We start from the raw sequence: 27,044 nt of genomic DNA, 5'->3' as shown, positions 1-27,044 counted from the left end.
CTCATGCCTCTGGAGTAGTAGCAAAATCCTACTACTAACATACTCTATATTTCTGGGCAAGTAAACTGGGGCTAAATAAGATTTGGTAGGAAAGTAGAGGAGAGTGAAGGGGACAGGACTAGTAGTATTTAGGTTAGATATTAAGAATATTTTTTCTAACTATACGGGTGATGATGCACTGGGGCTGATTACCTAGGAATGCTGTGGAATCTCTATCCGTGAAATTATCTAAGATTAGACAAACATTTGTCTCGGATGTTTTAGACAGGCACGATCCTTCCTTGAGTATGGGGTAGGACTAGATGATTTCCCTAGGTCCTTTCAAATTGCCTGAGTTAGATTAAGCTCTTTGGCTGAAAATGTCTCTGTTATAACTGATTAAAGACTCGATCCTGCTCCCCTTTAGTTGAGTGATATTTTTCTCACGGACTAATTTATAGCTTTTCTCACAACATGATTTGAAGTAAGCCCTAAATTTATGCTGATGCACTATGAAAATCATTACATTTGAAATAGGTCTTCTCATCACTCACTGGATTGATTAGTCAGGATGTAACAGGTGAGCATATAGGAATAAGGTTTTATTTATAAAGACATGCGAAGCAACAGTGATGAAACAGCAGTAACATTTTTGAGTGAGTATAAGAGAAACAGGGGAGGTTCTGCAGCCCCTATTGCCCATCAGTTTTCAATCCCAACCTTGCCTTTACATATAAAGTGGCTGCAAGGGATAAGTCTGAGGGAGCATGACAGTGCTCCAGTAAAGATTCTCAAGAAACTCAAGAGTCATTTTTTTTATCAATAGTTGAATTATTATTTTTTTTTGCCATGCTCTACTTTTGGACTCAGTTCTGCTAATTTTACTACATACACTCTGAGGCCTTGATGTACACAGAGCACACTATATGTACAGAGGCCAGAAAGAGGAAAATTCATTTCAATCCTCAAATGACAAAACCAGTGGTGCAGGACAGTACTAAACACTAGCAGTTGCTTTTTGGCACTAACCTCTCAAAGGGGATCCAAAAAGTAAACATGGGGTTGGAACAAGTTTCTGTACTAACTTGCTGCCTTGGGAAACTGCAAGAAGGATTGAGGAGAATTCAAACGCAATGAGATGACATTCTTTTAATTTCAGGCCCAATAATAACAGAAACAGATTTTTCACCTAAGTTATTTAATTATTTGTTAATAAAATAACTTGGGTAAGAAGTCTGTTTCTGCTGAAAGGAAAGCATGCTGTGCTTTGTACACTGTAGACATTGTTCAAGAACAGTATAGAATGGCCCTTGTAATGCTAGGAAAGTCAGTGTCAGCTTGGATTACATGTTATATAAATCCTAGTTACATAAGTTCTGTCCTCCTCAAAAGCTGATCTAACTTGCATGTTCAATTATTTGGAAAGTTTACTCTTTGCAAATCAATTTTATTTTTCTTATTTTTTTTTTCATTAATTCTGCAATCTTCTCCTCATTCCCTTTTAGTTTGTGCTTCCATCAACAGATAATGACAGTATGGGGCATGATTCTGATTTCCCCACAAAGACAAAAATCTTGTAGAAAATCCATTGGTGTTTTGCCTGAAAAGATAAAGCCAGATAAGAACCTTGCAGAGATAGAAAGTGTTGATCAATAATAACTTTATGTAAGTTAAAAACAGAGAGGGATGAAGAGCTTAAGTGCTCTGTAAGCAAACACTTTCTGTAATGTGCAATCCACTTTTCTAAAAGTAAGTCATTAAACTACCATTAAACTTAACTGTTCAAATATATATTCACTAAAATAAGATAATAGTTTTTGCATTGCAACATTGCAACATTGGCTTGGCTTAAATTAAATGTCTAAACTGTTGCCATTTCAGTCAACAATTAAGTTCATTTATACTATAAGACTTATTTTCTTCCCAAAGTCAATTATACTCTTCCCTTTTACTTTCCCAAGTATAACGTATTTTTTGAGAAAGAAGATGAACTCTATTCCAAAAACCTTTATGAAACAAAATCATTTAGATTCTGGACATGCTTAATTACTCTGCAGTAAAGTCAAAGCTTAGATAGTCACAGATAATATATTGATGCCTCCTATAATTCCTATCTTTCAACCTTATTTATCAAAGACATTTATTTTACCATTAAAATAGCAATTAATTCTGCTATACAAGATCATTACCTCCAACTATTCAGTTATTCTTCTTTAAATCTCAGGATTTAGCATTTTTTAAATACAAACCAGAAAATTGTTCAAAGACTATGTAATAAAATAGAGCCAGAATAAGAGACTATGTGAAGAAATTTGAGGCCTCATGCCTTTGACTTCAATGGTTCTGGGGGCAAGATCTTTTCCTGGCAAAAAATGGCATGGTTTCATTGAAGTCAAAGGTCCTATACTGATTTATAGTAAGTGAGGACCTGTCTGAAATATTTAAAATTATTCTTGCTTATCACTTTCAGTGACTATTAGGGCAGTATCAAGCCCCTGGTTTCCTTTTTCATTGCAATATAGTATCCTCTAAAAACAAGGCTGTATTTGCACTGCCTTAGGTTTATGCTGTGTCAAGTATTATTCAGTTAACTGAGGGAGAATCATTGGGCATCCTGAAGCTTAATTTTTGTTGTTGTTTTTTTGTTTTTTGTTTTTTGCACCTAAAAATGGGTCTACAAATCTACACAAACAGTATATTATTAGGAAGCACAATTTTAAGATGGCAAGACAGAGAAGACAGCTTGGGTTCCATGAACTTGTTCACTCAACTTTCTCTACTGTAAGAGAGGCAATAAAAAGTGCCATAAATAAGAAAAACATCAATTAACTTCCATATTTTTCACTTTGGTTGAAGCATTTCCCTGATTTCTGGAAAACGCTGCACCTACCTGATGCAATTCTTACTAAGCTGTTCACAGAAATGCCACCGTCCCTCCCCAAATTAGGTCTAAATGACTAGAGGCAATGATTTAAAAAGAATACGGTTATACTAGCTTCATTCAATGACTTGACAGGGAGCAGCTGGAGGTTGTACTCCTATATTAATACCGCTTAGCAACAACGCTTTCTTACTTCTATATTGTAAAGCATCTAGTGACTTACGATAAAGAAGTTCTGCATAAATGTAGCATTGATAATCATCTTGGAGAATATGTTGATGGCAAGAAAATACAAGTGTTCTTGAACCATTAAAATATTAAGGGCATAATCGGTCACTCTCCAGCAAAACAAGTCTCACATAGAAATAGGTGTGACATTTTAAACATAATGAACGCAAAACAACTGCTCCTCCAGTTCTCTTTTTCAACATACTAAGAGAAAATAAGGTTGTGATATTCACTGATGCACATTTTTACATCTTGACAACTATTATGTAAGTGGAAAATGTGTTCATATACTGAAGAGAGATTGAATTTTTTTTCCCTCTGTTCATTATAAATGGCATTATAAGATGCCAGTCACACTTCTTTTTCAGAAATGCTTGAGAGCTAACACTCCAGAATGGCCTTTACTTCAGCAGTTACCATCTGCTTGACTTGAATTACAGCTAAGGTGGAGGAAAAGGATTTCAAAGCTAACGATGGGTTGAAGTGCAAAAGTAGATAGTTGGAATTTACTCCATAATTATTTAAAAATGAAAAAGTATACTATTCTTTAGGAATCAGTTTATTTCACTGTGTTGTTTTCCTTTAAACCTTACAAATGATGCTTTTCTTTTTACACGGCAAGGCCTTGGTGAAATAGTAGCTGCTGTAATGCTGGGAGGTATGGGGGAGGGAGGAGGGGGGAGAGAGAAAGGGAATGAAAAGCTTGTTAGAAATATGTTATAAAATCTAATTTGGGCTGGCAAGCAATAAAACAGCAAGTTAATATGGCTGTTTTTTGACCACCGGGTAACAACCTTGCAGTTGTATGACCCCTTAGCTGTGACATTTGTACCTTAACATAGAATAATTTTCAGTGTAAAATTAACTCTGAACTTCCTTGTTTGTAATACTTGGTTCTGGGAAAATTGTAAAATCCCTGCAATGCTTTTTATCCTTAAGCTATTAATGGGTACACTCAAGCTTAACTGCATTTCAACATGCTTTTTCTTTTTGTCTAGGAATAAATATTTAAGGTTGTTTTGTAGACTCATGCAAGAAATTAGGGCTGTGTAAGGTGCCCTCCTCTTCCCTCGTACTAACAGTCAGGCTTTTTAGGCAGTCTGCTTTACTGAGTCTCTTTTTTCCAAGTAGCAGGTTGATACCCCACTGTCTTTGATATAAGATCATGTGATTCAACTGGTTCAGTAGTTTAACTCCCCTCCCCATGACCAACTGTAGTAGGTGCAATGGGCTTGAACCTTTCATGACCTTCTTTGGGAGCCTGTGGACAGAATGATCAGAAGTGATATAGAAGCAACCTCTTGAAAACAAAACCTTGGTCAAAAAGATTCAGCACACTTTAAACAATTGTATTTAAAAATAAAAGAAGGGGTTTATGTTTGTATGGTCTTACTAATGCTTGGCGTTCCCCCAGGCCTTAGTGCTTTCCTTTCGAGGCACTTCACAGCTTGCTTGCTTGCTTGCTACTAACACTTTCTTTCTTGGTCCTCCAGTCATCTGGCAGTTGCTAACTACTTCCCCTTTCCTCTGTGTAAAGCAGACTTTTAACAGATCACTCACTTTTAATCTCCAAATTCTTAGTTTTGGGGAGGGGGGAAGGAGGGAACCTGTTACCCATGCTGGAATGGAGACATCTTCATTGCTTTGAACCTGGTTATTGTTTGAAGACACATGCCTTAAAATTAAGTAATCACTTTGCCTTTCCTGATGTCTTTTTTAAACAACTTCTTTTGATCTAATTCTATAGCAAATACTGGTAATCTCTCATAAACAAATAATGTAAAACTACAGTTCTCACTTTGCTATTCGAATTGCAGGTGAGAGGGAGAGTAGCAGCTATTTCTGCTGAACTATTCTCCCTGAGCATGGGGGTAGAGATTTAATGTAAGCAGAGAGTAGCCTCTGCCTCCCCCTCACCTATTAGGACAACCAAACTGGCATGGAGCAGAGAAGTAATCTGCACCTAGAAAGACTGGCACAGATTACATTCCTCCTGAGTGAAGGGAGTGCATTGTAAATCTGAGGCACAGAAAGCTGTCTTTTGTAACACCATGTTGGGCAAACTGTAAGATTACAATCTATCCCTAAATTACATTGTTAGTAGCAAAATGAAGACACCTTAACTACGTGATCTGCAGCTGCCATGTGCTGTGCTAGCTCCAAATTAATTAAAACATCACCATTTTTGTCCAGTGGAATACTGCAATGCGAAATTCATTATTTTCCACCCGCTGATCATTTAGAAATCTTTAATAGGCAACTACAATTTAAAGTACCTAGTTCAACAGGTTTATGATGATTGACTATATCTGCATCACCAAGATAGCACACCTTCACTAACAGTGAATAAGGGCGATTGCCCATCACCCTGAGGCACATTTATGGGAAGGAAATAGAGCATGCAACTAATCCTCTAGAGTGCTGGTATTTTATTTGAGGAGATTTACTCCATGCTCTGTTTCACCTATCCTGAGAGTCAGGTTTTTTTTAATTCAGATGATTTGTGTCTTACACTCTTTCTCCTTATTAAGATTTGGATCCTTTTAATTTGGAAGATTTGTTCTGCCACTTTTTTTTTTTATCTTCTCTGAGACCTGCATAGGTATAGCTGAAATGCAAATTTGTTCCAGGCAGAGGCACCAAACAACAAGTTTATTTAGTGTTGCTTTAAAAATGTTTCAGGGTGATCCTTGGAAGTACACAGAATTCTACTTTCCCTTTGAAACCACTGGGAGCTGAGGATGTTTAGCCCCTCAGAAATCAGCCTGCTTGTTGCTCCATGCAGTATAGAGCACCAAGAAAACCTATAACTACAGTTTCATTAGTGTGGTCTTACTGTTAGGCTAAGCCATGCTTCTCATCAGAACCAGTAGTCCAGGCATTGGACCAGGCTCATGTGGCCATATTGCTTCCAGTTTCTGAACTAGCTTGAGCACTGCTTTGCTCTGTATAAAAAACATCAAAGGTTTACCTGAACATAGTAAGCCTTTAACTGGCATTACTGCCAATGCACTGATTCCTGTAACTATAGACATACAAGGAAGTCAATAGTACCACATCTGGTCACGTTTGTCTCCCCAGCCTGAATGACCAGATGCCCATTAAGAGCTGATTCATCCGAGCAGAGCTTGAACTCATGCCTCTGCAGCCATGGCAAAATGCCTTCTCTGCTCCATGAGAGGTTCTGCCACTGTGTCCCATTGCATTACACTGGAGGACCCACAACATCTCAAGCTCAACACAGGGCCAGATGCTATTTACCTTTCATGTGCCTAAGTGGCTACATAACTGATTTTTGCACTTACACATCATTTAGGATTCTCTTTCCTCCCGTGGTAAAATAAAATCACACTGAATGCCTATGCACCAGAAGTAAAATGGACCTCATCATCTTTTAGCCCAACAACCAAGTAAGAACATTTTCCCAAAAAGCAGGAGATCCAGGTTTTAGCCCTCTCCCCAATCCCCATGAAGGGATCCTAACCTCTACCTCCTGGTTCCCTGCAAAATGCTCCAATGGCTGAGACTCAGGCTAGGTGGCCAGGTCTAGACCAAACTCCTGGTTGACTCACCTCTTGAAGTTGCCCCAGTTGGAAGTCAGGTGGTTTTATGGTTCAGAGGTTTTATGTCTCAGCGTGACAGTGTTGCCCAGAGAGGGGCCCTAACTCTTAGCCAGGGCCCAATGGACCAGGAAGTTTCCCATTGCTTTTTATCCATTTTATACAGTGAACATTAAATGCAAGGTAAATGCAATGCCCAGCTACTGCTTGTCCAGTAGGGTAGTGAACGCAAGGCTGAATCCCAAAATGTGCAAAATGCCAAAAGCTGTAGTTATGTGTTAAGTTCCTGCCATATAAAAGCCTTAAATTAAACCCCTTACAGTTAGTGCAAGAATTTCCATTGACTTTAGATCAAGCTCTACAACAGAAATGTACTTAATAAAATCCTGACATGATTAAATACCATGTATATTGTATACTTGATTCCAAGATAAAGTGGCAAGGGGACCAAGGATGCCAAAGGCAAGCACAAGGTGGAGGGGAAATTTGGGGGCGGGGGAGGCAAGAGGCAGGGGGCAAGCAGTCTGCTCCATTGCCTCCCCTTATTGTGTCCCTGTGTCCTCCTCCACACCATCTGTCCCTCAATGCTGGGCCCTTACCATCTGCCCCATCATTATTCCTTTACCTACTGCAGTGGCGGTTGGGACAAATTTAAGATGACACTCTAATGATTAGTCTCTATAATGGAAAATTTAAATATGATTATAAATTTTCCATGTATAGTATTTAATTATTGAGGGTCAGCTTAAATTTAGAGTTGTCTTGCATTTGAGTAAATACAGTATAATGACATGGTCTCATTGATTCCTGGGATCATGGTTTTACCCCTTGCTATTAACAGTGAAACAGAATGTGTTGCTAATCTTTGTTACTGCTGTGTTTTAAAAAACAAATTAGGTGGATAACCCCATTTTTAATTATTTTGAGTGCTTTTATAGGTTGATACATGCTGTTTACTACAAAACCAAATCATCCAGAACTTGGATGCCTCTGTAAGAGCTATAAATATTAATTCTATTCTTTGTCATATTAAAAAATATTTTCTCACTTTCCCTTCTTTGATATTTATAAAATAAACCAACAGCCCCATCCTCCATACTGTACATTATCCTATATTTCATTGCTTTTGATTTATTTACTTTTCCCTACTATAAGCTGTATAGTAGGGACCTAACTACAGCTATCCTTCCAATACCTTATCTGCATTTCATCTTATCCCTTTGCTGGAGCACAGACTACAATATGTTCTTATTAGGACTCTTGAGATTGTATAATGTGTTAAAGCATACCTCAGATAGAGAATGAGGTGTCACTAATTAGTTCCAATCACTGTCAAGGAGAAAAATAGCACAACGTTTTTATGTACACCAATGCTTTGATATAAGCTACACCTTTTAAACACAAATTGTAGAGTGATTTTAAACATATTTCTTCAAAGCAACAATGTAGAATGTCCGATACAGTCCTTCGTATATCGATGTTCAAACGCTTTCTGCTTCTTGGCAACATACACAAATGAAACACGTGGATGATCAGTAACAAGGCTTCACAAGGCAGAAAGTTGCAGAACCGGGACATTTACTTTACACCATTTCAGCTCATAGTGCAACTACACAGCATCTTCTCTAGAGACCATATCCTACTAGCCTGTTTTATAGCACTGGACCAATTGTGGGAGTCCTGAACTGGCCAGCCTCAAATGTTAAAACATTTTCCAGCCCCAAATGTTAAAATAGGAGTATGTGACCTAGACATGTGGATTTAGAATAACAGATACTGACATTTTTATCACTTTCTATTTAAGACAGGGCTGCACACTTTGCAAACAACAACAAAACACATTCAGTCCATTAACAACCAACAAGTTAATGACATAACTTTAGAGTCTCTTCTCATGCTGGATTTTCCTTGCCACCACCAGTAACATTAATGAGTTAGATTCATCTGACAAGGGCAGCCTGATCTCCTTGAAGCTTATTCTCAGTATTCTGAATTTTACTGGAGTACAAAATAAGAAGCAGAACCTCAATGCTCGTTGAGGAACTGTTAATATCTGTTCCACATATTACTTACTACTTCTTCATGGAATCATAGAAAATTAGGGTTGGAAAGGACATCAGGAGGTCAGCTAGTCAAAGCCCCTGTTCAAAGCAGGATCCCCAACTAGATCGTCCCACCCAACGATTTGTCTAGTGGGGTCTTAAAAACCTCCAAGGATGGAGATCTTACCACACTCTGGGTAACCTGTTCTAGTGCTTTACTACCTTCGTAGTGAGAAAATTCTTCCTAATATCTAATCTCAACTTCCCTTCCTGCAAATGAGACCATTTCACTTTGTTCTGCCATCTGATTCCACTGAGAGCAGTCCAGCTCCATTCTCTTTAGAAACACCTGTCAGGTAGTTGAAAGCTGCTATTAAATCTTCTCTGTCTTCTCTTTTCCAGACTAAATAAACCCAGTTCCCTCAGCCTCTTCTCAGAAGTCATGTGCCCCAGCTCCTTAACCATTTTTAGTGCCCTCCACTGTCCTTTTTACTTCAAGGTCAACTCCCTTAGCACCCTTGGGTGCATCCTGTCCAGCCCCATGGACTTGTATATGCCCAGCTTCTCTAAATAGTCCCTAACCTGTTCTTTTGCCACTGTTGGCTGCTCACCTCTTCCCCAAACTGTGCTGCCAGGTTGCTGATATACTCTCCTCTTGTTGCTGACATACTTGTAGAAACCCTTCTTATTACCCTTCACATCCCTTGTTAGCTGCAACTCTAATTGTGCTTTGGCCTTCCTGATTTCATGCCTGCATGCCTGAGCAATGCTCTTATACTCCTCCCTAGTCATCTGTCCAAGTTTCCACTTCTTGTAAGCTTCCTTTTTGTGTTTTAGCTCGCTGAAGAATTCCTTGCTAAGCCAAGCTGGCCTTCTGCCATACTTGCTAGTCTTCCTGCACATCATGATGGTTCCTTTCTATGCCCTCAGTAAGGGTTCTTTAAAATACAACCTGCCTGCCTGGACTTCTTTCCCACGCAGACCGGCCTTCCAGGGGATCATGCCCATCAGTTCCCGGAGGGAGTCAAAGTCTGCTTTTCTGAAGTTCAGGGTCCTTACTGTGCTGCTCTCCTTCCTTCATTTCCTCAGGATCCTGAACTCAATCATCTCATGGTTGCTGCTTCCCAAGTTACCATCCACTACTATATTCCCTACCAAATCTTCCCTATTTGTAAGCAGCAGGTCAAGAAGAGCATGGCTGCTAGTTGGCTTCTCCAACACTTGCACTAGGAAGTTGTCCCCAACACTCTTCAAAAACTTCTTTACTAGTTCTATTTTAAAAGTCTTCCCTCTCCATTTCCCCCAAGGAATGAAACACTGGAATATGTCACTTGGGTCAAAGAAGTGCCCCATGAAGGCTTTTTGTCATAGTCCATTTCTGCAATTTAAAGGACTTCACTTAATTTTAGTGAATACTGGGTAAGGTCTCATAGGAATGCATTAACAGTCCTCAAGAACCAGTGCTTTCCTCCATTCCACAGGAAGGAATGGAAAGGCCCCAAGACATTCAAAGTAGAAAGAACAATGGTCTTCTCACCCATTCTCTCCTTCATGCATATGCTACATAAACAACCTGGATGTATTTTGGTGGGGAGAACATACGTATCAAAACTGGATACCATTCAATATGGTATCCTTTCTAGAAAGAAATCCAAATGGCTGTAGGTAGTGTAGTTAGCATTGATCTGATGTTCTGATGATCTGACCAGCGCTGACTCCTCCTGTCACCCTCTGCTGATAAGATAATGAGCCAACAAAGGAAGGAAAATCAATCTCAGCATCTCACATGCTGCATTATTCTGCTAATGTGGAAACTAGGGAACATTATGGAAGAATCCACCCTCTACTACACCTGTCCTAGAAACTATGTAATCGATGTAAATAGTCTTTTTAAGGTTTTAAAGCATTGCCCAAAACCAGCAGTTTGAAAGGAAGCATAGGAGACATCTATTGCTACATTCTTAGCTATTACACTTTCCTTCTCCCCATCCTCAGAGCAGAAATGCATGGTTATATCTTGCTAGCTAGAGCCATTGTTAATGACATGTCTCCCAAACAGCATAATACACTGTTAAAAAAGAAGGCCCAACTCCCTCCATAATTTTATATTCTGTTTTCATATAACACGAGCAGATGTGCAAATGTTTGTTTACTCAGTTCTTGATAGTAGGCATTTGCTAGCGGATGCATGAAATTAATTTCTGCCCTAGTATTAAAAATCATTTCCTTGATTTGAATGTCTCTGATAAAAAAAGTATCATAAAGTAGTTTAGCTGATGAAGCAATACAAATAGAAACAATATTTGCTATTTTAAGATTGCTGTTTCTATTTGCTTAGATTGCATAGCCTGTCTTTCAAGAAAACAAATAATTATTTGTAAAATCTTCCATCCAAACATTTTCTCTTTGAATGTCTTTTCAAGAGCAATATGGGTGAGTTATTTGTTTAACTGTAAGGAAACTCACATTAACACCAGACTCCAGCTAATTTCTGCATCTAGTGAAAAATGTGCTTAGAACTAATTTCTTTTTTTTTCCCTCTGTCTTTCTTGTTTGGCTAGTAGCAATGTGTATGTGGAGAACAGCTGTTAGTCAAATAGTCTTCACTAGCAAGTATTATGTGGGTCTGAATAAATATGTATGCCCATTAATTTCTAAAGATATGTGTATGTATTAATTTAGAATGAGATCATGCTTCTGCCTAGTGGGAGAGCCCTGGGTAGAGCACAGACTGGGGAGGGTGCCTGATCAGAGGTGGGGAAATGGGTAGAATTTAAAATATTCCTTCCAGGGCTTCAGAATACTCACCTCATACATCTAGTCATCCCTGGAAGAAAACACAGGACAGGGAGACGGAGCAGACAAATGTTTCTACCTGGTTTTCAACCATTCCTTTCTCTCCTTACCTATTATCCCCTCATGGTACCATGTGGCATGCAACTTGTGAGCATTCCCCAGCATCTGGTGCTAAGATGCACCTAATTAATGAAGTTGTGGATGAAGATGGTGGATACTTTGTCTCTCCTGCTCCCTTGAATGGAAGATTTAGTTTACTCAGAAACTGGCCTTTTATGGCTGTACTTTGAATAAAATTATAAAAAATTATTCAACCTCAGAAATGAAATAAAAAGCCCGGTGGAACTAAGTCCTCCCTCATGTGTCAGGAAAATTAGTAACTTCACAGCATGAAATTATATTTTCAAAACTGACAGAGCAAAATTTAGCTGTCCAGACTCAGTCAAACCAAGATGCATTGCCCATTGGCAATAGCAGCACAAAAGTCACGTAACAGAAACAGCAGCAGCGGTAGTGCTTAATCCAATGGAATAGTGATTTTCATTCTTGAGCAGCAGCAATTCTCCTTGACAACAGCAATTCTCAGTGCCAGAGAACAGCAGCTCACATATTGAGGACAGCAGCTCTTATTACCAACAACAGCAGGTTCTCAGTCTCCAGTAACAGCATATAATCATCAGCGATGGCTGTTTTTAAATCCCACTAAGAGCCAGTCTCAATAAAAGGAGCTCTTCTCAAAACTAAGCGGTTTCCAAAGCCACTCTTTCTAACTTCCCCCATGGTGTCCCACTCTGCTGATCTTTTCTGACAAGAGCGCTGCACTTCTGATGATGCAGCTGTCCTGTTGGATGGCACAACAGGCCCTGTATTCCAAATGCACTCACAACGCTACTTGCCCAGTCCCACAGTTTCCCAGAAAGGGCAATCCAGGGACTGGAATTGTAAATGCACAAAGGAAATCTATATCAATTAACAAGAATATAGTCCAAGAAAGCTAATGAAAACCACCTATGGATTCAGCAAACAATCCTGCCCAGTTAATGCTATGCTAGAAATTTTGGTTCTGATTCTTTGCCTCAATTATGGCTAGTTTGTGCAACACAGACCATCCTTAGCATGGCTGGAGCCAAACACCCAGGCACAGTGGAGATGCCAAAGTGGTATAAAGCTGTGCAAAAGCTGCCACTTCAGGAAAAAAAAATGCCTAGAGAGAGCAACTTTTGTGTAGCCCAGGATCCCATACTGCCATACAGGCGCTTGGCTCTGTTTGTAGCATGTGAAAACTTGCTCAGCTAACTTACACCAATAGACTATTATTGATGTTCAAGCAACCTGAACTAAATAAGATTCCCTCGCCCCATCCCTATGCTATATGTTGTAGCTAGCACAAAGCTCTCCCCCCATTTTGCTTCTTATTTCCCAGCATAGATTACAATTTATACCAGCTTTCCTTGTGCAACATCTACAGACTACTTGCTTTTCTCCTGCTACGTTTGTCTCAAGAAAGAGAGTGTATGGTACAGAAAAGCCAGGAAACAGCAAGGACTTGTGAGACTGCCACCGGCAGATTTCCTGTGCATCATACCTGCAGCATGTGTATAAAGATCAGTGGGTTAGGAAACAAAAAAGAATGAAACCAATGTGTACAAATTACGTGTTTTAAACATTAAGTCGTTTAACTTACCATTGAAGGCTATTTTGCTCTTTACCAGGAATCAGAATGGGGAAAAAAGAGTCATTCATTTACATGCATTGTCTTCACACTATTATTTGCTTTGACTTAAATTTCCTGGGCACTGCAGAGTAGACAAGTTTAAAAAATTGAGGAGTGTATGTTTACAACCACCCATGGAGAGTTGTGTTTTTCTGAGTGTTTTCCTACATTTTCCACAGCTTGATTCTGCACTCTTTGCACATGTTCATTGCTTACACTAGGGAAAAGCAGCAGCCAAAGCCTCACAGTATAGGTGTGCATTTCCACCTCTTCTTAAACGTAAGTATAAATAATAATACCAGGTGCAAGATACTGGAGAATGAGTACACATAAGTCTCATAAGGCTCAGCAAAATTGAGCAGACATTGCAGGTGTAAACTAGTATAGCTACAAAGCTGTTCAGTTGAACACCGTACTAATAATATACAGGAACAATAATAACAAGAGAGGATATCATTGCATGTATATGACCTTTTGTTGATATCCCCTAGAGAAACATTTCTTTTTTATGGTCCTCTATCCTTATGTTCCACATAATGCATATTGCTTTGCAAGTAGACTATGGGCATTGCAATTGTATTACTTTTGTGAGATATGCAGATTCACTCTCCCAGAATTTGTTTGCATTACAGCTATGTGAATCCACTGGGAAAAAAAAAAATCATCCAGTATCTGAATTCATTTAGTTTGCATCAATGCAGTACTACAGGTGAAACGTACTGAAGACTAGTGTAATCATCTGATATGGAGTAAAAGCAAAAGCAACAAAGTAATAGAGACTGCTGTTCAGTAAACAACACTGCCTATTCTTCAGATTTTTTTTTGGAAAGTTTTCTGTATTTGTTTCTCATGAACCCTCAGCTCATCCAGTTATATATTATATGGGCAGCTGAAATTTCAATCTAAAATATGTTTCTATCCCATAGAACTTCCAAGAATATACCCAAAATGCATTAAAAGCTAAAAAAGGAAGGGAAAAGAAACTCTGTGTGAGTGCGTGCGTGCGTGCGTGCGTGCGTGCGCGCGCGTATTATACCGAGGGAATTGGGCATACATATAAGATTTTTTTTTAAACGATGACAAGATTTCTTAGTCAATCCTACAATTGTTGGAGGATGAAGACCTGACATCCTGACTCAAGCTTTTTGAATTCTTAGTGTTGACAATATTGTGTAACACAGAATTACTCAACATCCAGCTAGTGCCTGTGAGGAACAGATAACATTTTTCCTTGTTAATACTTAAGTACCGCATTGGTATATAACCACAGGTACTCTACAGTGACCCTGCTGTTGGAGTCAGAGGTGCTGTTTCAAAGTAAAGTTGCTTCTAGTTCTTTAGCCTGCTAGAAACTACGGTGCTTTCTGAACCCAACCTTACTGCTCCTGCTGCCTTTACTAAGCCTTAGATACAGTGCTTCAGCGTACCTCACAAGGCTTCGATGTTAACATGTGCATACTTACTGGCTTTTTGGTGCCATCTCTTCTAATGCGTGGCCTTCCCTGCAAGTTCCAAGCAGGGTGCTTCAATTGTATCCTTTTCAGGTAACTGTTTTCTTTTTGTTTGGACCTATTCGCCAAGCAGGATTTCTGCAGGAGGCCATAGAAGCAGAAAGCAGAGACCTCATGATTAGCCTCCTCTTTCAGTGAACTCCCTACTTGTTAGTGTAAACACTTTAAAAGAGATTTATTTTTTAAAAAGGGCTCAAACAGCAGAGCATGTATTGTTATTAGTAGTAGCAGTACGGGTGTTACAGTCATGCTGATATAGATCCATTGGAATTACCAGTCCCATTGTTAGGCCCTCCATACACATCAGCTATCAGTCCACGGTTCAGAGAATTTCATAGTCTAGTTGTGGTAACATTTGATCTCTTACTGCCTTGTTTTTTTCAGTGGCATTGGTTTGTAAATGCATTTTTTGAGTCTCAATTCTGCCTTCATTAATGATTGTTTCCTCCTGAAAAGGTGCTGGCAACTTCTGGCATGTATAGGTCTCTCAATCTTGACTTAGATTTACTTCTCTTTTCTCCTATTAAGTAGAAAAGATTTTCTTCAAGGCTGCAACTGAAGACATACCTGACATTTCCCCAATTATTTTCCTTCTATTTTTTTTTCAAAAGGAAAGAATATAATCTAGGGTGTAACAATGAGCCTGGTTTAAGCTATGGTCTAGTCAGGAGCCCTACAAAAAACGTTAAATCAGTTTAAGAGACATTCTTAGGCCTTGCCTTGAACAACAGAACCGTGTTATGTGGACAAGCGTCCTAATAGGGTAAGGCAGTCAGGAACCCTGCCCTCAGTCCTGCTGCATCGCTGCCTTTTCATACAAATCTGGTAGTTGCTTGGAGCTAAATCCACAAAAGAACATTGGCCTTGCAATGTGAGGGGTATCCTCTTGAGTTAGGCGACTAAGAACGGCAATCACAGAAGCCTGCAAGCTGAATGGGGAGCCATCTAAACTAACCAGTAGGAAAAACTGAGGCCTAATCTCCTTAAGGATAGGTAGGCACCTAACTTCAATGCCTATTATTCAATGCCTAGGTACCTAATATTCATTAGAACAGTAACTTGAATATGGTCTCCCTTCCAGTTGAGTGCCCTAACCTGGCCAATAGTCAGTGCCTTGATGAGTAATATTTAATTACTTGTTTAAAAAAAAAGGAATACTGTTTTGAGCACTCTTCTGGGACATGAGAATAGTAGCACAACTCGCAGGAGGGTGGAGGGAGCAAATGGGCACCAGCCCTAGGTGCTGACTACTGTAGGGGGTTCAGAATACCTGCCTGGGAGCCTTTGCTACAGCAGGGGCAGCCCCATGTTGCCCAGGCAGGCACAGCTCCATATCCAGCATTGTGTCTTGGGGTGGGGAGGCTGAGAGGGCTGAGAAGAATGGTGCTTCCCTTCTGTGAAGTCTTTGCACAGGAGGTGTAGCCCTACCTCCAAGACCATATGGGGATGAAGGGAAGAAGCAGATGGGGTGTACAAAGCTGCTCCTACCCCAGCCAATGCTAGTACAGCTGCAGCAGCAGTACCTTCACTGCTCACATTTGGGGAAGGTAAGACTTTGTTCCCCTTCCCTTTCCATCACTAGCCACTCCTGGTCTCCAATGGTTGGTATAATCGCCCTCAAACTTGTCCCGTCCCAGGCACTGAAGGGGCTTGCTATGCCTCTGCATGGAAGACCAGTATTCAATCTAGTATACCAAATCTGAGAAGCTTAAAAATCACCTAGGCTATTGGACAATTGAAGACACATGTACATAGCCCCAACCTTCATTCTAGTTTCCTGTGTTCCACATGAAGAACCTTGGGTGCTGAAGGTCTTTGGACACTTAAGGAATTAGGCTGCAAATAAATGGAGTATTAGGGGGTCCCTAAATTTAACAGAAATGTTGGAATAAAATGCCAACACTGTAGACAGTTTTGTGGATTTAGACCTTAGCCTCTCAGTTAGGTCACCAATAGCCATAATAGCATGTTCCTTCCTTACCTTGGTGGTATGAAGATACGCTAATGATTGTGAGGCACTCAGATATATGGGAATGAGAGCATGGAAGTATATATGATGGACTGGGACATGGCCTTTATACATGACCATAACATACATAAGAATTGTTGCCAAAAAAGGAAGAAAGTATTTCCTACTTTATTACTGACCTACCAGTAATTATTTTGTCATTAAATAGCCAACACAAATCCTTCTTTAACCCTAATGGCATCATTATTACATACAGACTGCCTGAATAAATAGAAGTTGCAAGCTGGGTAGTAAAATGATAGGTTATGCCACAATATTGAATTTGTTCCTCTGTATTTATCATTACATGGACAATACATGTGTGTTTGTGTATACATATCTTGTTTCTGTTACAGTTTTCTTTCACTTTCATATAAAATTTATAGCCAATTTATTTTCTTAATTTCAGATGGCAAAGTGGTATTAAATCATCAATCAAAAAAAAATCTCCCATCCGAGTCAGAGTCTGTGAAAGTGTTGCCTATAAATCTATAGATTATAACTAATCTGCCATGTAACTTAATGAAAGTGATATATGATTCATTGTCAACTGGAAACTGTATTTGGTGAATGGGAACATCATAAGATTCACTCATTTTTAATGCAGACTGATGTTCCTTTTTCCACAGTCTCTATTGCTCCACCATCCACTGGGATACCCTGAAGAGAATACAACCTAAGATAGGAATGAAGTCTACTCTGCTAAAGAAACAAAGACAAAAGACAAGTTCTGAATTGATATTCTACTTTAGCTGGGTACTCTTAATTTTAGTGCTGAATCCAGATAGTAAAAGTGCAAGCTAATTTCTGATGGTAGTGAAGGGTTATACTAGAGTAACAAAACAATGCAGGATGGCTACAGGTACAGCTCCTTTCACTCAAGACCCCCAGAGACTTTTATCAGATATTAATCAATAAAGCCTTGCAACACACCCCACTGCACTTGACTATAATTTGTCCTTAAATTGTGCTGTACATTTCCAACTCTATACTGGGGCCCTTTGAGCACTGTCCCATGGAGGAAGAGAAACTTAATAAATATGTAAATATATTGTCACATACATTTTATGAGCCATTCCTAGTTGTCACTTGTGACAAAATTGCTCTTCCTAATGAATGATCCATGTGGGCCAATAGCTCTGCCACCTAGGGCCGCATCCAGATGAGCGCAGCTGTGCGGCATACGCTGCACATTCAGGCATTCCCCGTGCTGCTACCTTGCGACTTGGGGGGAGGGGAAGTGACCCCCTAGAGATCCTGTAGTCAAAAAAGGCCACACAGAAAAAAAGCAGTGTGGTACACATGGTGGCAGTATGCACTACCCAAAACTTGAGACTGGTCAGCCAGAGCCATGCTCCAGCTGCTGGTCAGGCTCCCAGCTGCAGAAGCACCATCTATGACTGAAGCTTTCCCAGCTCCCAGGACCCCAGGTAAGGCCATGGGGCCAGCACAGTTGCTGGCCCCAGACTCCCCTATGCCACCTGGGGACACCTTGTGCCACTGCTTCTTGTCCCCGGGGAAACAAACTTCCGCGCTGGTGTGGACGTGGCCCAGGATTCTCTTCAGGCTATTGTGTGACGAGCCACAGGAACAGCAGTAGGCTTTCACTGCAGAGATTGCCAGGCCCCAGAACATACTACGTTCATAGTCAAAAGCACACAATGAACACTTTTACCACCTATGTGAGTTATGATGTCTTTACTGCTATGGAAAATGGGCACAGCAACTACCAGCCTATTCAGGAGGAGCAAAAGAGAAACTGTGACTGTCTGAAGGGCTATTTTCTAATTCTTTCTCAGGGCAGATAGTAAAGAAAATGAATTAAAATAACTCAACATTGGCTAGGAAGTTGCTGAGGTATTCTGGCAGGTGCCTTGGTCCACTTAAAGATTATAGGGCAAAGATTATAACAAATCAGCTGCCAACATATAAGAAATGGTTTGAATAAGAGAAAATTCTTAATATCTAAAACACTTACCACTTGACAATGCCTTCTATTAAGATTCATTTTAAAAAAGCTTTATTAATAAATCATTAAAGCATGGCATGGCTTGCTTTATATGATCGTTTTACCCCTACCTTGGGGGTCTTTAGGAGTAGGCTGGAAGTGCACCTCCCTGGGGTTGTCTGCATCTATCAATCTATGCTTTAAGTGTGTGGTGAGTTTAAGTGTATGAGGCATGTATCATAGTCTTATAAAATATTCCCTGCCATATTCGACTGCATACTTTTGTGACATGGGAGTTACAGTATTTGTTTTGAAGTTTTTTTTTTTGACTGAGGTGTTTTGCAGGGAGTGGAGGGGAGGGAATGTGCCACTGAGCATGGAGAGAATGGGACAAGGGAGGGAAGCTTTACATACTGGAGAACTTAAAAAAGGTTTCCTGCTGCTCCTGTGGCACTGTCTGGTGGTTTGGGGGTTTTTTTTGTTTGGGGCGGGGGGAAGGAATGGGTACCAGTGCACCCATCCCTGCAATGTAGGTTCACTGTACTTTCTCGTCCTTCTCCGGGTTGGTGCCCAGGGCTTGTGCCCCAATTGCCCCCACTTTGTCATGCTACATGGGGGAGACTGTATACAGGGAACAATATACAAATACCACTCATTCAGAAACTGCCATTTGAGATGGGACATTGGCATAGACTAAACTAACAGGCTAATACTCTGTGCAAATCAGTTTAAGGTTATCACAGGTACTTCACTGTATAATTTGACTTTTTAACTCCTGTCATTAGCTGCAAAAAAAAAACAACCCAAAACTAAAGGGACCTTCTGACGTCAGCAAGTTGATTAAATCTGCCTCAAGATTCTTTGAATAGTTCCCTTATTCCTGTACAAAGGAGCACAATCCAGAAAATGCGCTCAGGTCAACCACGGGTCTCAGTGCAGTCACAATCTTCGTAGAATCTACAAAACAGTCAGTGTGGCTAGCTACACAAGACTGCATTTAACAGGAAACATATAGTTTGGACTAAAATCCAAAAAGCACAGCAGAAACAGCACACATATCAAATGCACAATCTGTGCAGTGAACCAACAGGCCTTGTCTGCAAAGGTCAGTGATTTTGGGGAAATTATGAAACATGCAGTTCCAAAGTGGCACATACCCAGCTGAATCAATGCTGCATGTAAAGTGAGTCAGTAGCCAAATCAATAAATACATGTGTATAACAACTCACTAAGATCCTTTTTTTCCCTGTTTTAGCCTCAGCAAGAAGCAGTCTGACTTCCTGCTCACTAACCTCTGTCCTCCAGCAGACAATTGGCAATTTAAATACAACTTGGAAAAATCCCCCTTCGCAGTTAATTCTCTAGAGGAATAATATGACAAGATCACTGAGCAGCTGATTCCTTTGTGCTAGCTCTCTTTCTCTCTATTTCCCAATCTGTAGATAAATATGGTGCAAGCTACCATTGGGGGATTTTATTAACACACCCAGTCTTAGATGAAGAGTGGCTATATTTAACTACAGTGAGTATCAACACAGAAGCAATCCCTGAGGATTTCATGGGTTTCTCAGGAGTTCTTGCTTAGCCCCGTCCTCAAACGTTGCATACTTTGCATTCACCCTCTGAGTGCTCCCCTATGAGGGCTCTGGCATGCATCTAGGGAAAGCAAGTCCTACAGTTCCTTGGACTCTGAGATCAGGTATTTATATCACCACATCCCTTGTTGCCTCTATGCCTTCCTCTTGGTGAATTCATTGGTTTGTTTTGTCTGTAGGTAATTAGCCCCACTCAATTCCTGATGGCCTGTGTCACACAAGGCCTGACAATTCTGTACAAAAATCAGTATGCTGACTTCCTCCAGTGCAGGATAAAAGTGAACCCATTTCAATTCAGTACACAACTGTATACAGTCAAGACAGGCAAACTGAGGTATGCCCAATCACCATCAAGCTGTTACAGAACAGAAATGCCTTTTGTTGCAGAAGGGCACTAGGCTCCTTCTGGATGAATAGTGCAAATGTGTAATGTTCATTCTATGTTTGTATAGCCCCTTGCCAATGAGGTTCTGGCCAATGATTGGGCCCCTAGGTGTAATTGCGAAACAAATGAAAAAAACAGTATTGCCCATGATTACTTCAACAGAGCTAAATCTCTGCCCTCTGTGCCATGCAAAGTCATACTTGGTGTTGTAACGTCTACGGAGAGGAGAGTTCAAGCCCTTGAGGACTGTGCCCTGTTTCCATCTATGTGTATTGTTTTAAATGGCTGTCAAGAAGCAGTGGGAAAGTTTCATTTGTTTTCAATTTGCTTATGAATTTATGTAAGCTAACTATACTGGTACATTTTGAAGGAAAAATTTACTCTCTTATGCATCAGTCTCAAATGGCAAGGTTACTTACTGCCTTACTGCCTCTGTGTGTGTGACTTCAGTGTTTCTAGGGAAAGCTTTCTGCATTAAGACTCAGCCAACCATTAATACAACATTAAAGCTGTAGAAGCCCTGACACTTGGCACCACCACCCACCGGGAGTAAACATATTACAGTATCTCTAAAACGGCAAGAATACCTTTAGCATTTACATTTCCCCCATATTTAGTATAGTTGAAAAGAAACACGACATGTAGACTAATAACATGGAAGTAGAACAGAGCTTTCAACTAGGGATTCCCCATATTTCAAATGAGACTCCTGCAGCCAGGTTCCCAGCAAAAGCAGATGGATTACTGCTCATTAAGAGTCTATTTTAAGATCTATGTTGATTTTCCATTCATCTCAAAGACCACTAGTGTATCATTACTGTGTGTGTGCGTGCATACCTGCCACAACATTTTATTGTATTTTGATGCAAGTTAAATAGATGTTGGAAATGTTAAAGCCTGCTAAAGAGCTCTTTAACAATATGCCTGCAGAGGTATGTAAGCTGTTATACTGAACTGTTATTAAATTTAATTTAAAAGGGTCATTCTACCTGCCATTATCCCTTTTTTTCTCTACATATTTTCTTGGTATGGCTCAACTCTGGGGCGAAACCCTTCATCAGTAGGAGCTTGCCTTAGTGGGAACTAAGTAAAAAATATTAAGAAACTCAGGGTTTGGCTCTGTCTTGTTTAACGAAATGAATAGATTCAAATGAAATTTATAATTAGATTACGTAGGCCAGATAAAGAGTGCACTGAAGACTAAGGAAGCGTTCCGTGGATTTCAGTTGGCTTTAGATCAGGCCCTGTGTCCTGGTTTAGCACATTTTTTTTGCAACCTAGTGCAAATTACAAAAATCATCGTTTTGCTGGCTGTTTTTTTCCTCTTCCCTTTCATTTTCCCTATGCAAGCAGAATAATGAACAGATGTTTGCTAAATGGCACATTTATAAACACTTCAAGTCTGATTTGGTACAATATGTTTAGCAATTTATTTTTGAGAAATAATTGCCCAAATATTGTAATTTTTGCAGCATCTGAACTTGGCACTGATAAAATTATATTTTATACTAGATGGTGAGAAGCTGAGCTGGCCTTATGTCATTCTGTGAATTTCCACTTTTAAGTGAACTTCAGTGGTATACAGACCATCATGATTGTATTACTATTATTGTTGTTGTTGATGTGGTTGTTGTTGTAAGCAGCTAAAGGGTCCAATCAAGACAGCACAAGACATCATATAATTGGAAGTGGCAGTCCTTGCCCTGAAGTGCTTAAACTATTAATAAGCCAGAGAGACAGAGTGAGAGAAAGTAGTACAATGTCATTTTCCAGCTGAGCAATAGAAGTATAGAGATAGTACATAATTTGTCTGTGGTCATTCTGGGACCCAGAAATGAAACCCACATCCTCTAACACGCCCAGCTCAGACATAAACATGAAACCATCCTTCCTCCATGTGTAGGAAAGAAATAAAAAATATTCATACTTAAGGAAGGGGTTTCATGACAACCACATTAGACTTAATGGAAACAAAAGTGGTACTCTGATAGTTAATGCTTGTCAAGGCCTTTCTAATTGTCACTTACAGGCTTGTGATTTTCTCTACTCATTGTATCTCTCTATTTCTTTTCCAACCCCCCACTTAATATTCAGAAACTCTATTTTCTATTCTCTTTATTTTTTTCCAGAGTGATCAGAAAATTTGTAAAGTATAACTGTCATGTTGAAAGTTCCCCATTTTCCTGTGCTGACCACTCTGTTAATATACCTTAAGAAATTGCTATATTTGGATCAGAATTCTGCTTAGCTTACATGTATGTGAAGCAGATAGTTGGGACTTGGTTCTTCCAGGGATAGAGGCAGACATCCTATTTTTGGTACTAATATCTCCTAAAGGTTTGCCTTTAAGCTGAGTGTTTGTAGACAGAATGCACATTGTACTAACTCACATGAAGTGCCCGCAAGGGTTTCCCAGGTGCATTCTCCTATACAATCTACCCTGAATAAAGCTAGTGGGAAGACATAAGATAAGTGCATCAGATGTTTTGCTTCCTTTCCCTTCATTGTGTAAATAATACTTTTAGACACAAAGATGTTAACAGATACCAAATAAAGAGTCATGAAATATCAGTGTGTTAGTTCTGTAGCACATAAAAACTTCCAGCAGAGCAGATGTCACTTTTGCTTATTTGATACAAAACTTTCCAGGTAAACATCTTCTGACTCCCATAAAAATGGCCAGTGAACTATAATCAGCCACAAAACCAATTCTTTGTATATCCTGTTCCAATACAAAGGCATATGTACAGAGAGCCAAGAAGACATCCCCTAAAAATAAAATATACTGGACGTGAACATGCCTAAAAGAAAGCTATAAGAACCCCTGGCACAGGGGACATAAAATCAACTCCTGCTTGCCTTCTTCATACATACAGTCTCATTAATGGGCAGTGACACCATTTGCACAAAAATGTTGACAGGATTTGACCTAATTTTATGCCCGGTCACTCAAGCACTTATGTTGACTTTAATGGAAATAGAATTGGACCTTGAATATATGAAAAGTGTTAGAAAAGCTTTTCAGAGATATATGGGATGGCTGATGGATATGAGGAGCTGACTCCAAAATGTCTCTATGTGTTTTTCAGTTGCATTCAAGAGGGTTTAACATTTAATTAATTTTATATGAAATATATTCAATATTAGCAGAACAAGTGACAGTGTTTTATAGGCTTAGTGTAGAATACCCACCTTGAGTATGCTACAGCTACTTTGTCAAAATAGATGTTTGCTGAAGTTTTCTTTATATGTTGTCATCTCTTTAATTATTTTTGCTTGTATGGCAAGTTCTTCGTTGGGGCTAATGCAGAACCAAGCTAGACTAAGGAGATGTGGGAAGGAGTTGCTAGACAAGAAGACAAATACCCTGCCTGGTTGAATGAAGTTAGGTCAGGCTGCTGCTTTAAGTGCAAGTTGCTCCCCAGTGGTGTCATGTCTGCTCTGTGTCTGCAGCAAAGTGGAAGGTAGAGCATCTGGCCTGATTCTTGCCTGCTCATCCTTGCATTGTTCGGAGTGCACAGAGGCGCCAGCCTGTATTTGCTGGTAAGCAGAGACACTGCAGGTGGGGCTGGGCCCTTGTGTTCTTCTTCTTCCTGTACTGAACTAGATCTCATCAAATCTAAAGAGAACTATGATCTGGGTGAGATACATGAGTGAGATTTTTTTTTCTTTTGTTGATTCAACTTTACAGTAAATTATCTTTATCTCCATGCATAGACTGCTTCCAGTAAATAAGCAATTAAACTATCAGATACTTGTTGGAAACATTTGCTGACTACTGACTTTCAGTCGCTCCTTTTAGTAAGAGGCTTCATTTTTCCCATCATTATGGCCTATGTCAATGGAGTTTAATCTGTTAAAGCAATTGATTCCTGGAAAAAGGGGTTAATTGATTATCTTAAAAGGTGGCACAGCTTTTCCGAATTGTAACACAAACCAGAAGCCATTCTGTTTAAAAATTCTGAAGGAATAGTTTCACAAAATAGCACATTTCTGTTTTTGTTTGTTTGCATCATTTTCCAGAGGGTAAATGTTGTTTTCACTGGTTTTGAAAAACCAATTTAATATGCTCCAATTTTCAGAAGTGCCAAGTCCTCTCTGAAAATCAGGCTTCTTTAGAGTCTCACAGTTTGTACCCAGCAGTTGGGTAATTAATCAGTTTGGAAAATCCTAGACATATGTTTTGCTTTGTGCTATGAGTGTAGTTTCATAGATTTCATAGACATTAGGGACTGGAAGGGACCTCAAGAGATCATCGGGTCCAGCCCACCCCACCATAGGTGGAAAATCAGCTGGGATCAAGTGACCCCAGTAAGAAATAAATCCAGCTGTTTTTTGAAGGAGTCCAGAGTAGGTGCTTCCACCACTTCTGGGGGGAGTTTGTTCCTGACCCTGGACACGTGCACTGTAAATAACTTTTTTCTAATATCTAGCCTAAATCGGCCTTCCTGGAGTTTATGGCTATTAGACCTTTGTTATCCCTTGGGGAGCCCTGGAGAACGGCTGTTCTCCCAGCTCCTAATGTACCCCTCTTACGAAGTTGTAGGCTGCCACCAAGTCCCCTCGAGCCTTCTCTTCTCCAGACTGAAGAGTCCCAAATCCCTCAGCCTCTCCTCGTACGGCCTTCCCTCCAGGCCTTGGATCATATGAGTGGCTCTCCTCTGGACTCTCCCAAGCTTCTCCACATCCTTCCTGAAGTGGGGGGCCCAATACTGGATACAGTACTCCAGCTGCAGTCTCAAAAGGGCTGAGTAAAGTAGGAGGATGACTTCCCTGGTTCCACTTGAGCTGCATTGGTGGATGCACACCAGAGTTTGGTTAGCTTTGCCCGCCACTGCATCACTTTGGTGGCTCATATTCATCTTGTGCTCAATCAAGACCCCCTCCCTCCCCCCCCGGTCCCTTTCAGTCATGGTGCTAGCAAGCGTTGCACTGCCAAGCCTGTAAATATGCTGAGGTTTCTTCCTACTGAGGTGCAGCATTTTGCACTTCTCTGTATTAAAGGCCATCTGGTTTTGGTCGGCCCACTTTGAGAGTGTGTCCAAGTTGGCCTGTATCCCCAGTCTGTCCTACGGTGTGATGGCCCTTCCCCATAATTTGGTATCGTCCGCAAACTTGGCCAGTTCACATCTGACTCCTGAATCTAGATCAATGATGAAAATGTTAAAGAGCACTGGCCCGAGTACTGAGCCCTGAGGGACTCCATTGGTAACACTGCGCCATGTTGATTTGCTCCCTTCAACTAGTACTCTTTGGGTCCAATCCCATAGCCAGTTGCCTAGCCATCAGATGGTATGATGATCTAGGCCACAGTTCCCCAGCTTAACCATGAGGACACCATGGGAAACTAGGTCAAAGGTCTTCTTGAAGTCCAGATAAATGACGTCTACATCGTCTCACTTGTCCACGGCATATGTTACCTGGTCATAGAAGAAGATGAGGTTGGTCAGGCAAGACCTGCCAGTCACAAAGCCATGTTGGCTGGCATTCAGAAGCTTGCTTTCTGTTAGTCTGGCATTAATGGATTCCTTGACAATTTTCTCCAGGATTTTTCCAGGGAAGGACATAAGACTGATTGTTCTATAGTTCCCTGGCTCATCCCTCCTCCCTTGCTTGTAGATAGGGATCATGTTGGCTCTTTTCCAGTCATCCAGGACCTCATAGTTGGATCAGAAGTGTGAGGTGTGAGGGTCTGGACAGACATAACACCTGAACTGAACAAGAATGTTACCAATTTAGAAGCCATTGGCAACTGCTGCCACCTTAGTTGGGGGGGGGGCGGGGAGGGCACCTGGCCCCCAGAGACCAGTCAGCGATGGGGGGGGGGGGTCCCCTGCAGCCAATCTCGCTGACCGGGGGTGGGGGTCCCCTGTGGCTGATCACGAGGCAGCCAATCATTGTGACTGCTTCCAGAAGTGGGTGCAGCAGCTTCTGGAAGTACCACAATGCTCCCACTCTCTGGCTAGTGCTTGCAAGGGTGGCACCAGTGTGTCTGCCTGCCCCCCCTGCCCATCACCTAAACAGCAAGTGCAGCCAGTCAGGGTGTGCCCTGGTGCTCTCAGGGGGTGCACGGGCACCTCCATGCACCCCCTACGTGTCGCCACTGTGGGAAGCAGCTCATAATTGTCCCAGTTTACAGATGGCTGTGGGTACACGGACAAGGATTTGAAGTAAAACAGTCACCTTTTAGGCACCAAGAAACAGTAGTGAATACCCAGCCCAGCATGGCTCTCAGTGGCAAGTGCCCAGGTTTCCCAGGTATTCCCTGAGTGGGGGAAAAAGTCCAAATTCCTAGGCCCTCTTCTCACTAACAGAGTTCATTAAAGATTAATTCCTTCACTTTACCAACATTTGTATGGTGATACCCTGACTGGGGTACCCAGGTGTGTGTGTGGAG

Source organism: Alligator mississippiensis, chromosome 7, assembly GCF_030867095.1.
Source record: "Alligator mississippiensis isolate rAllMis1 chromosome 7, rAllMis1, whole genome shotgun sequence".
NCBI lineage: Eukaryota > Metazoa > Chordata > Crocodylia > Alligatoridae > Alligator > Alligator mississippiensis.
This window is presented reverse-complemented; position numbering follows the sequence as displayed.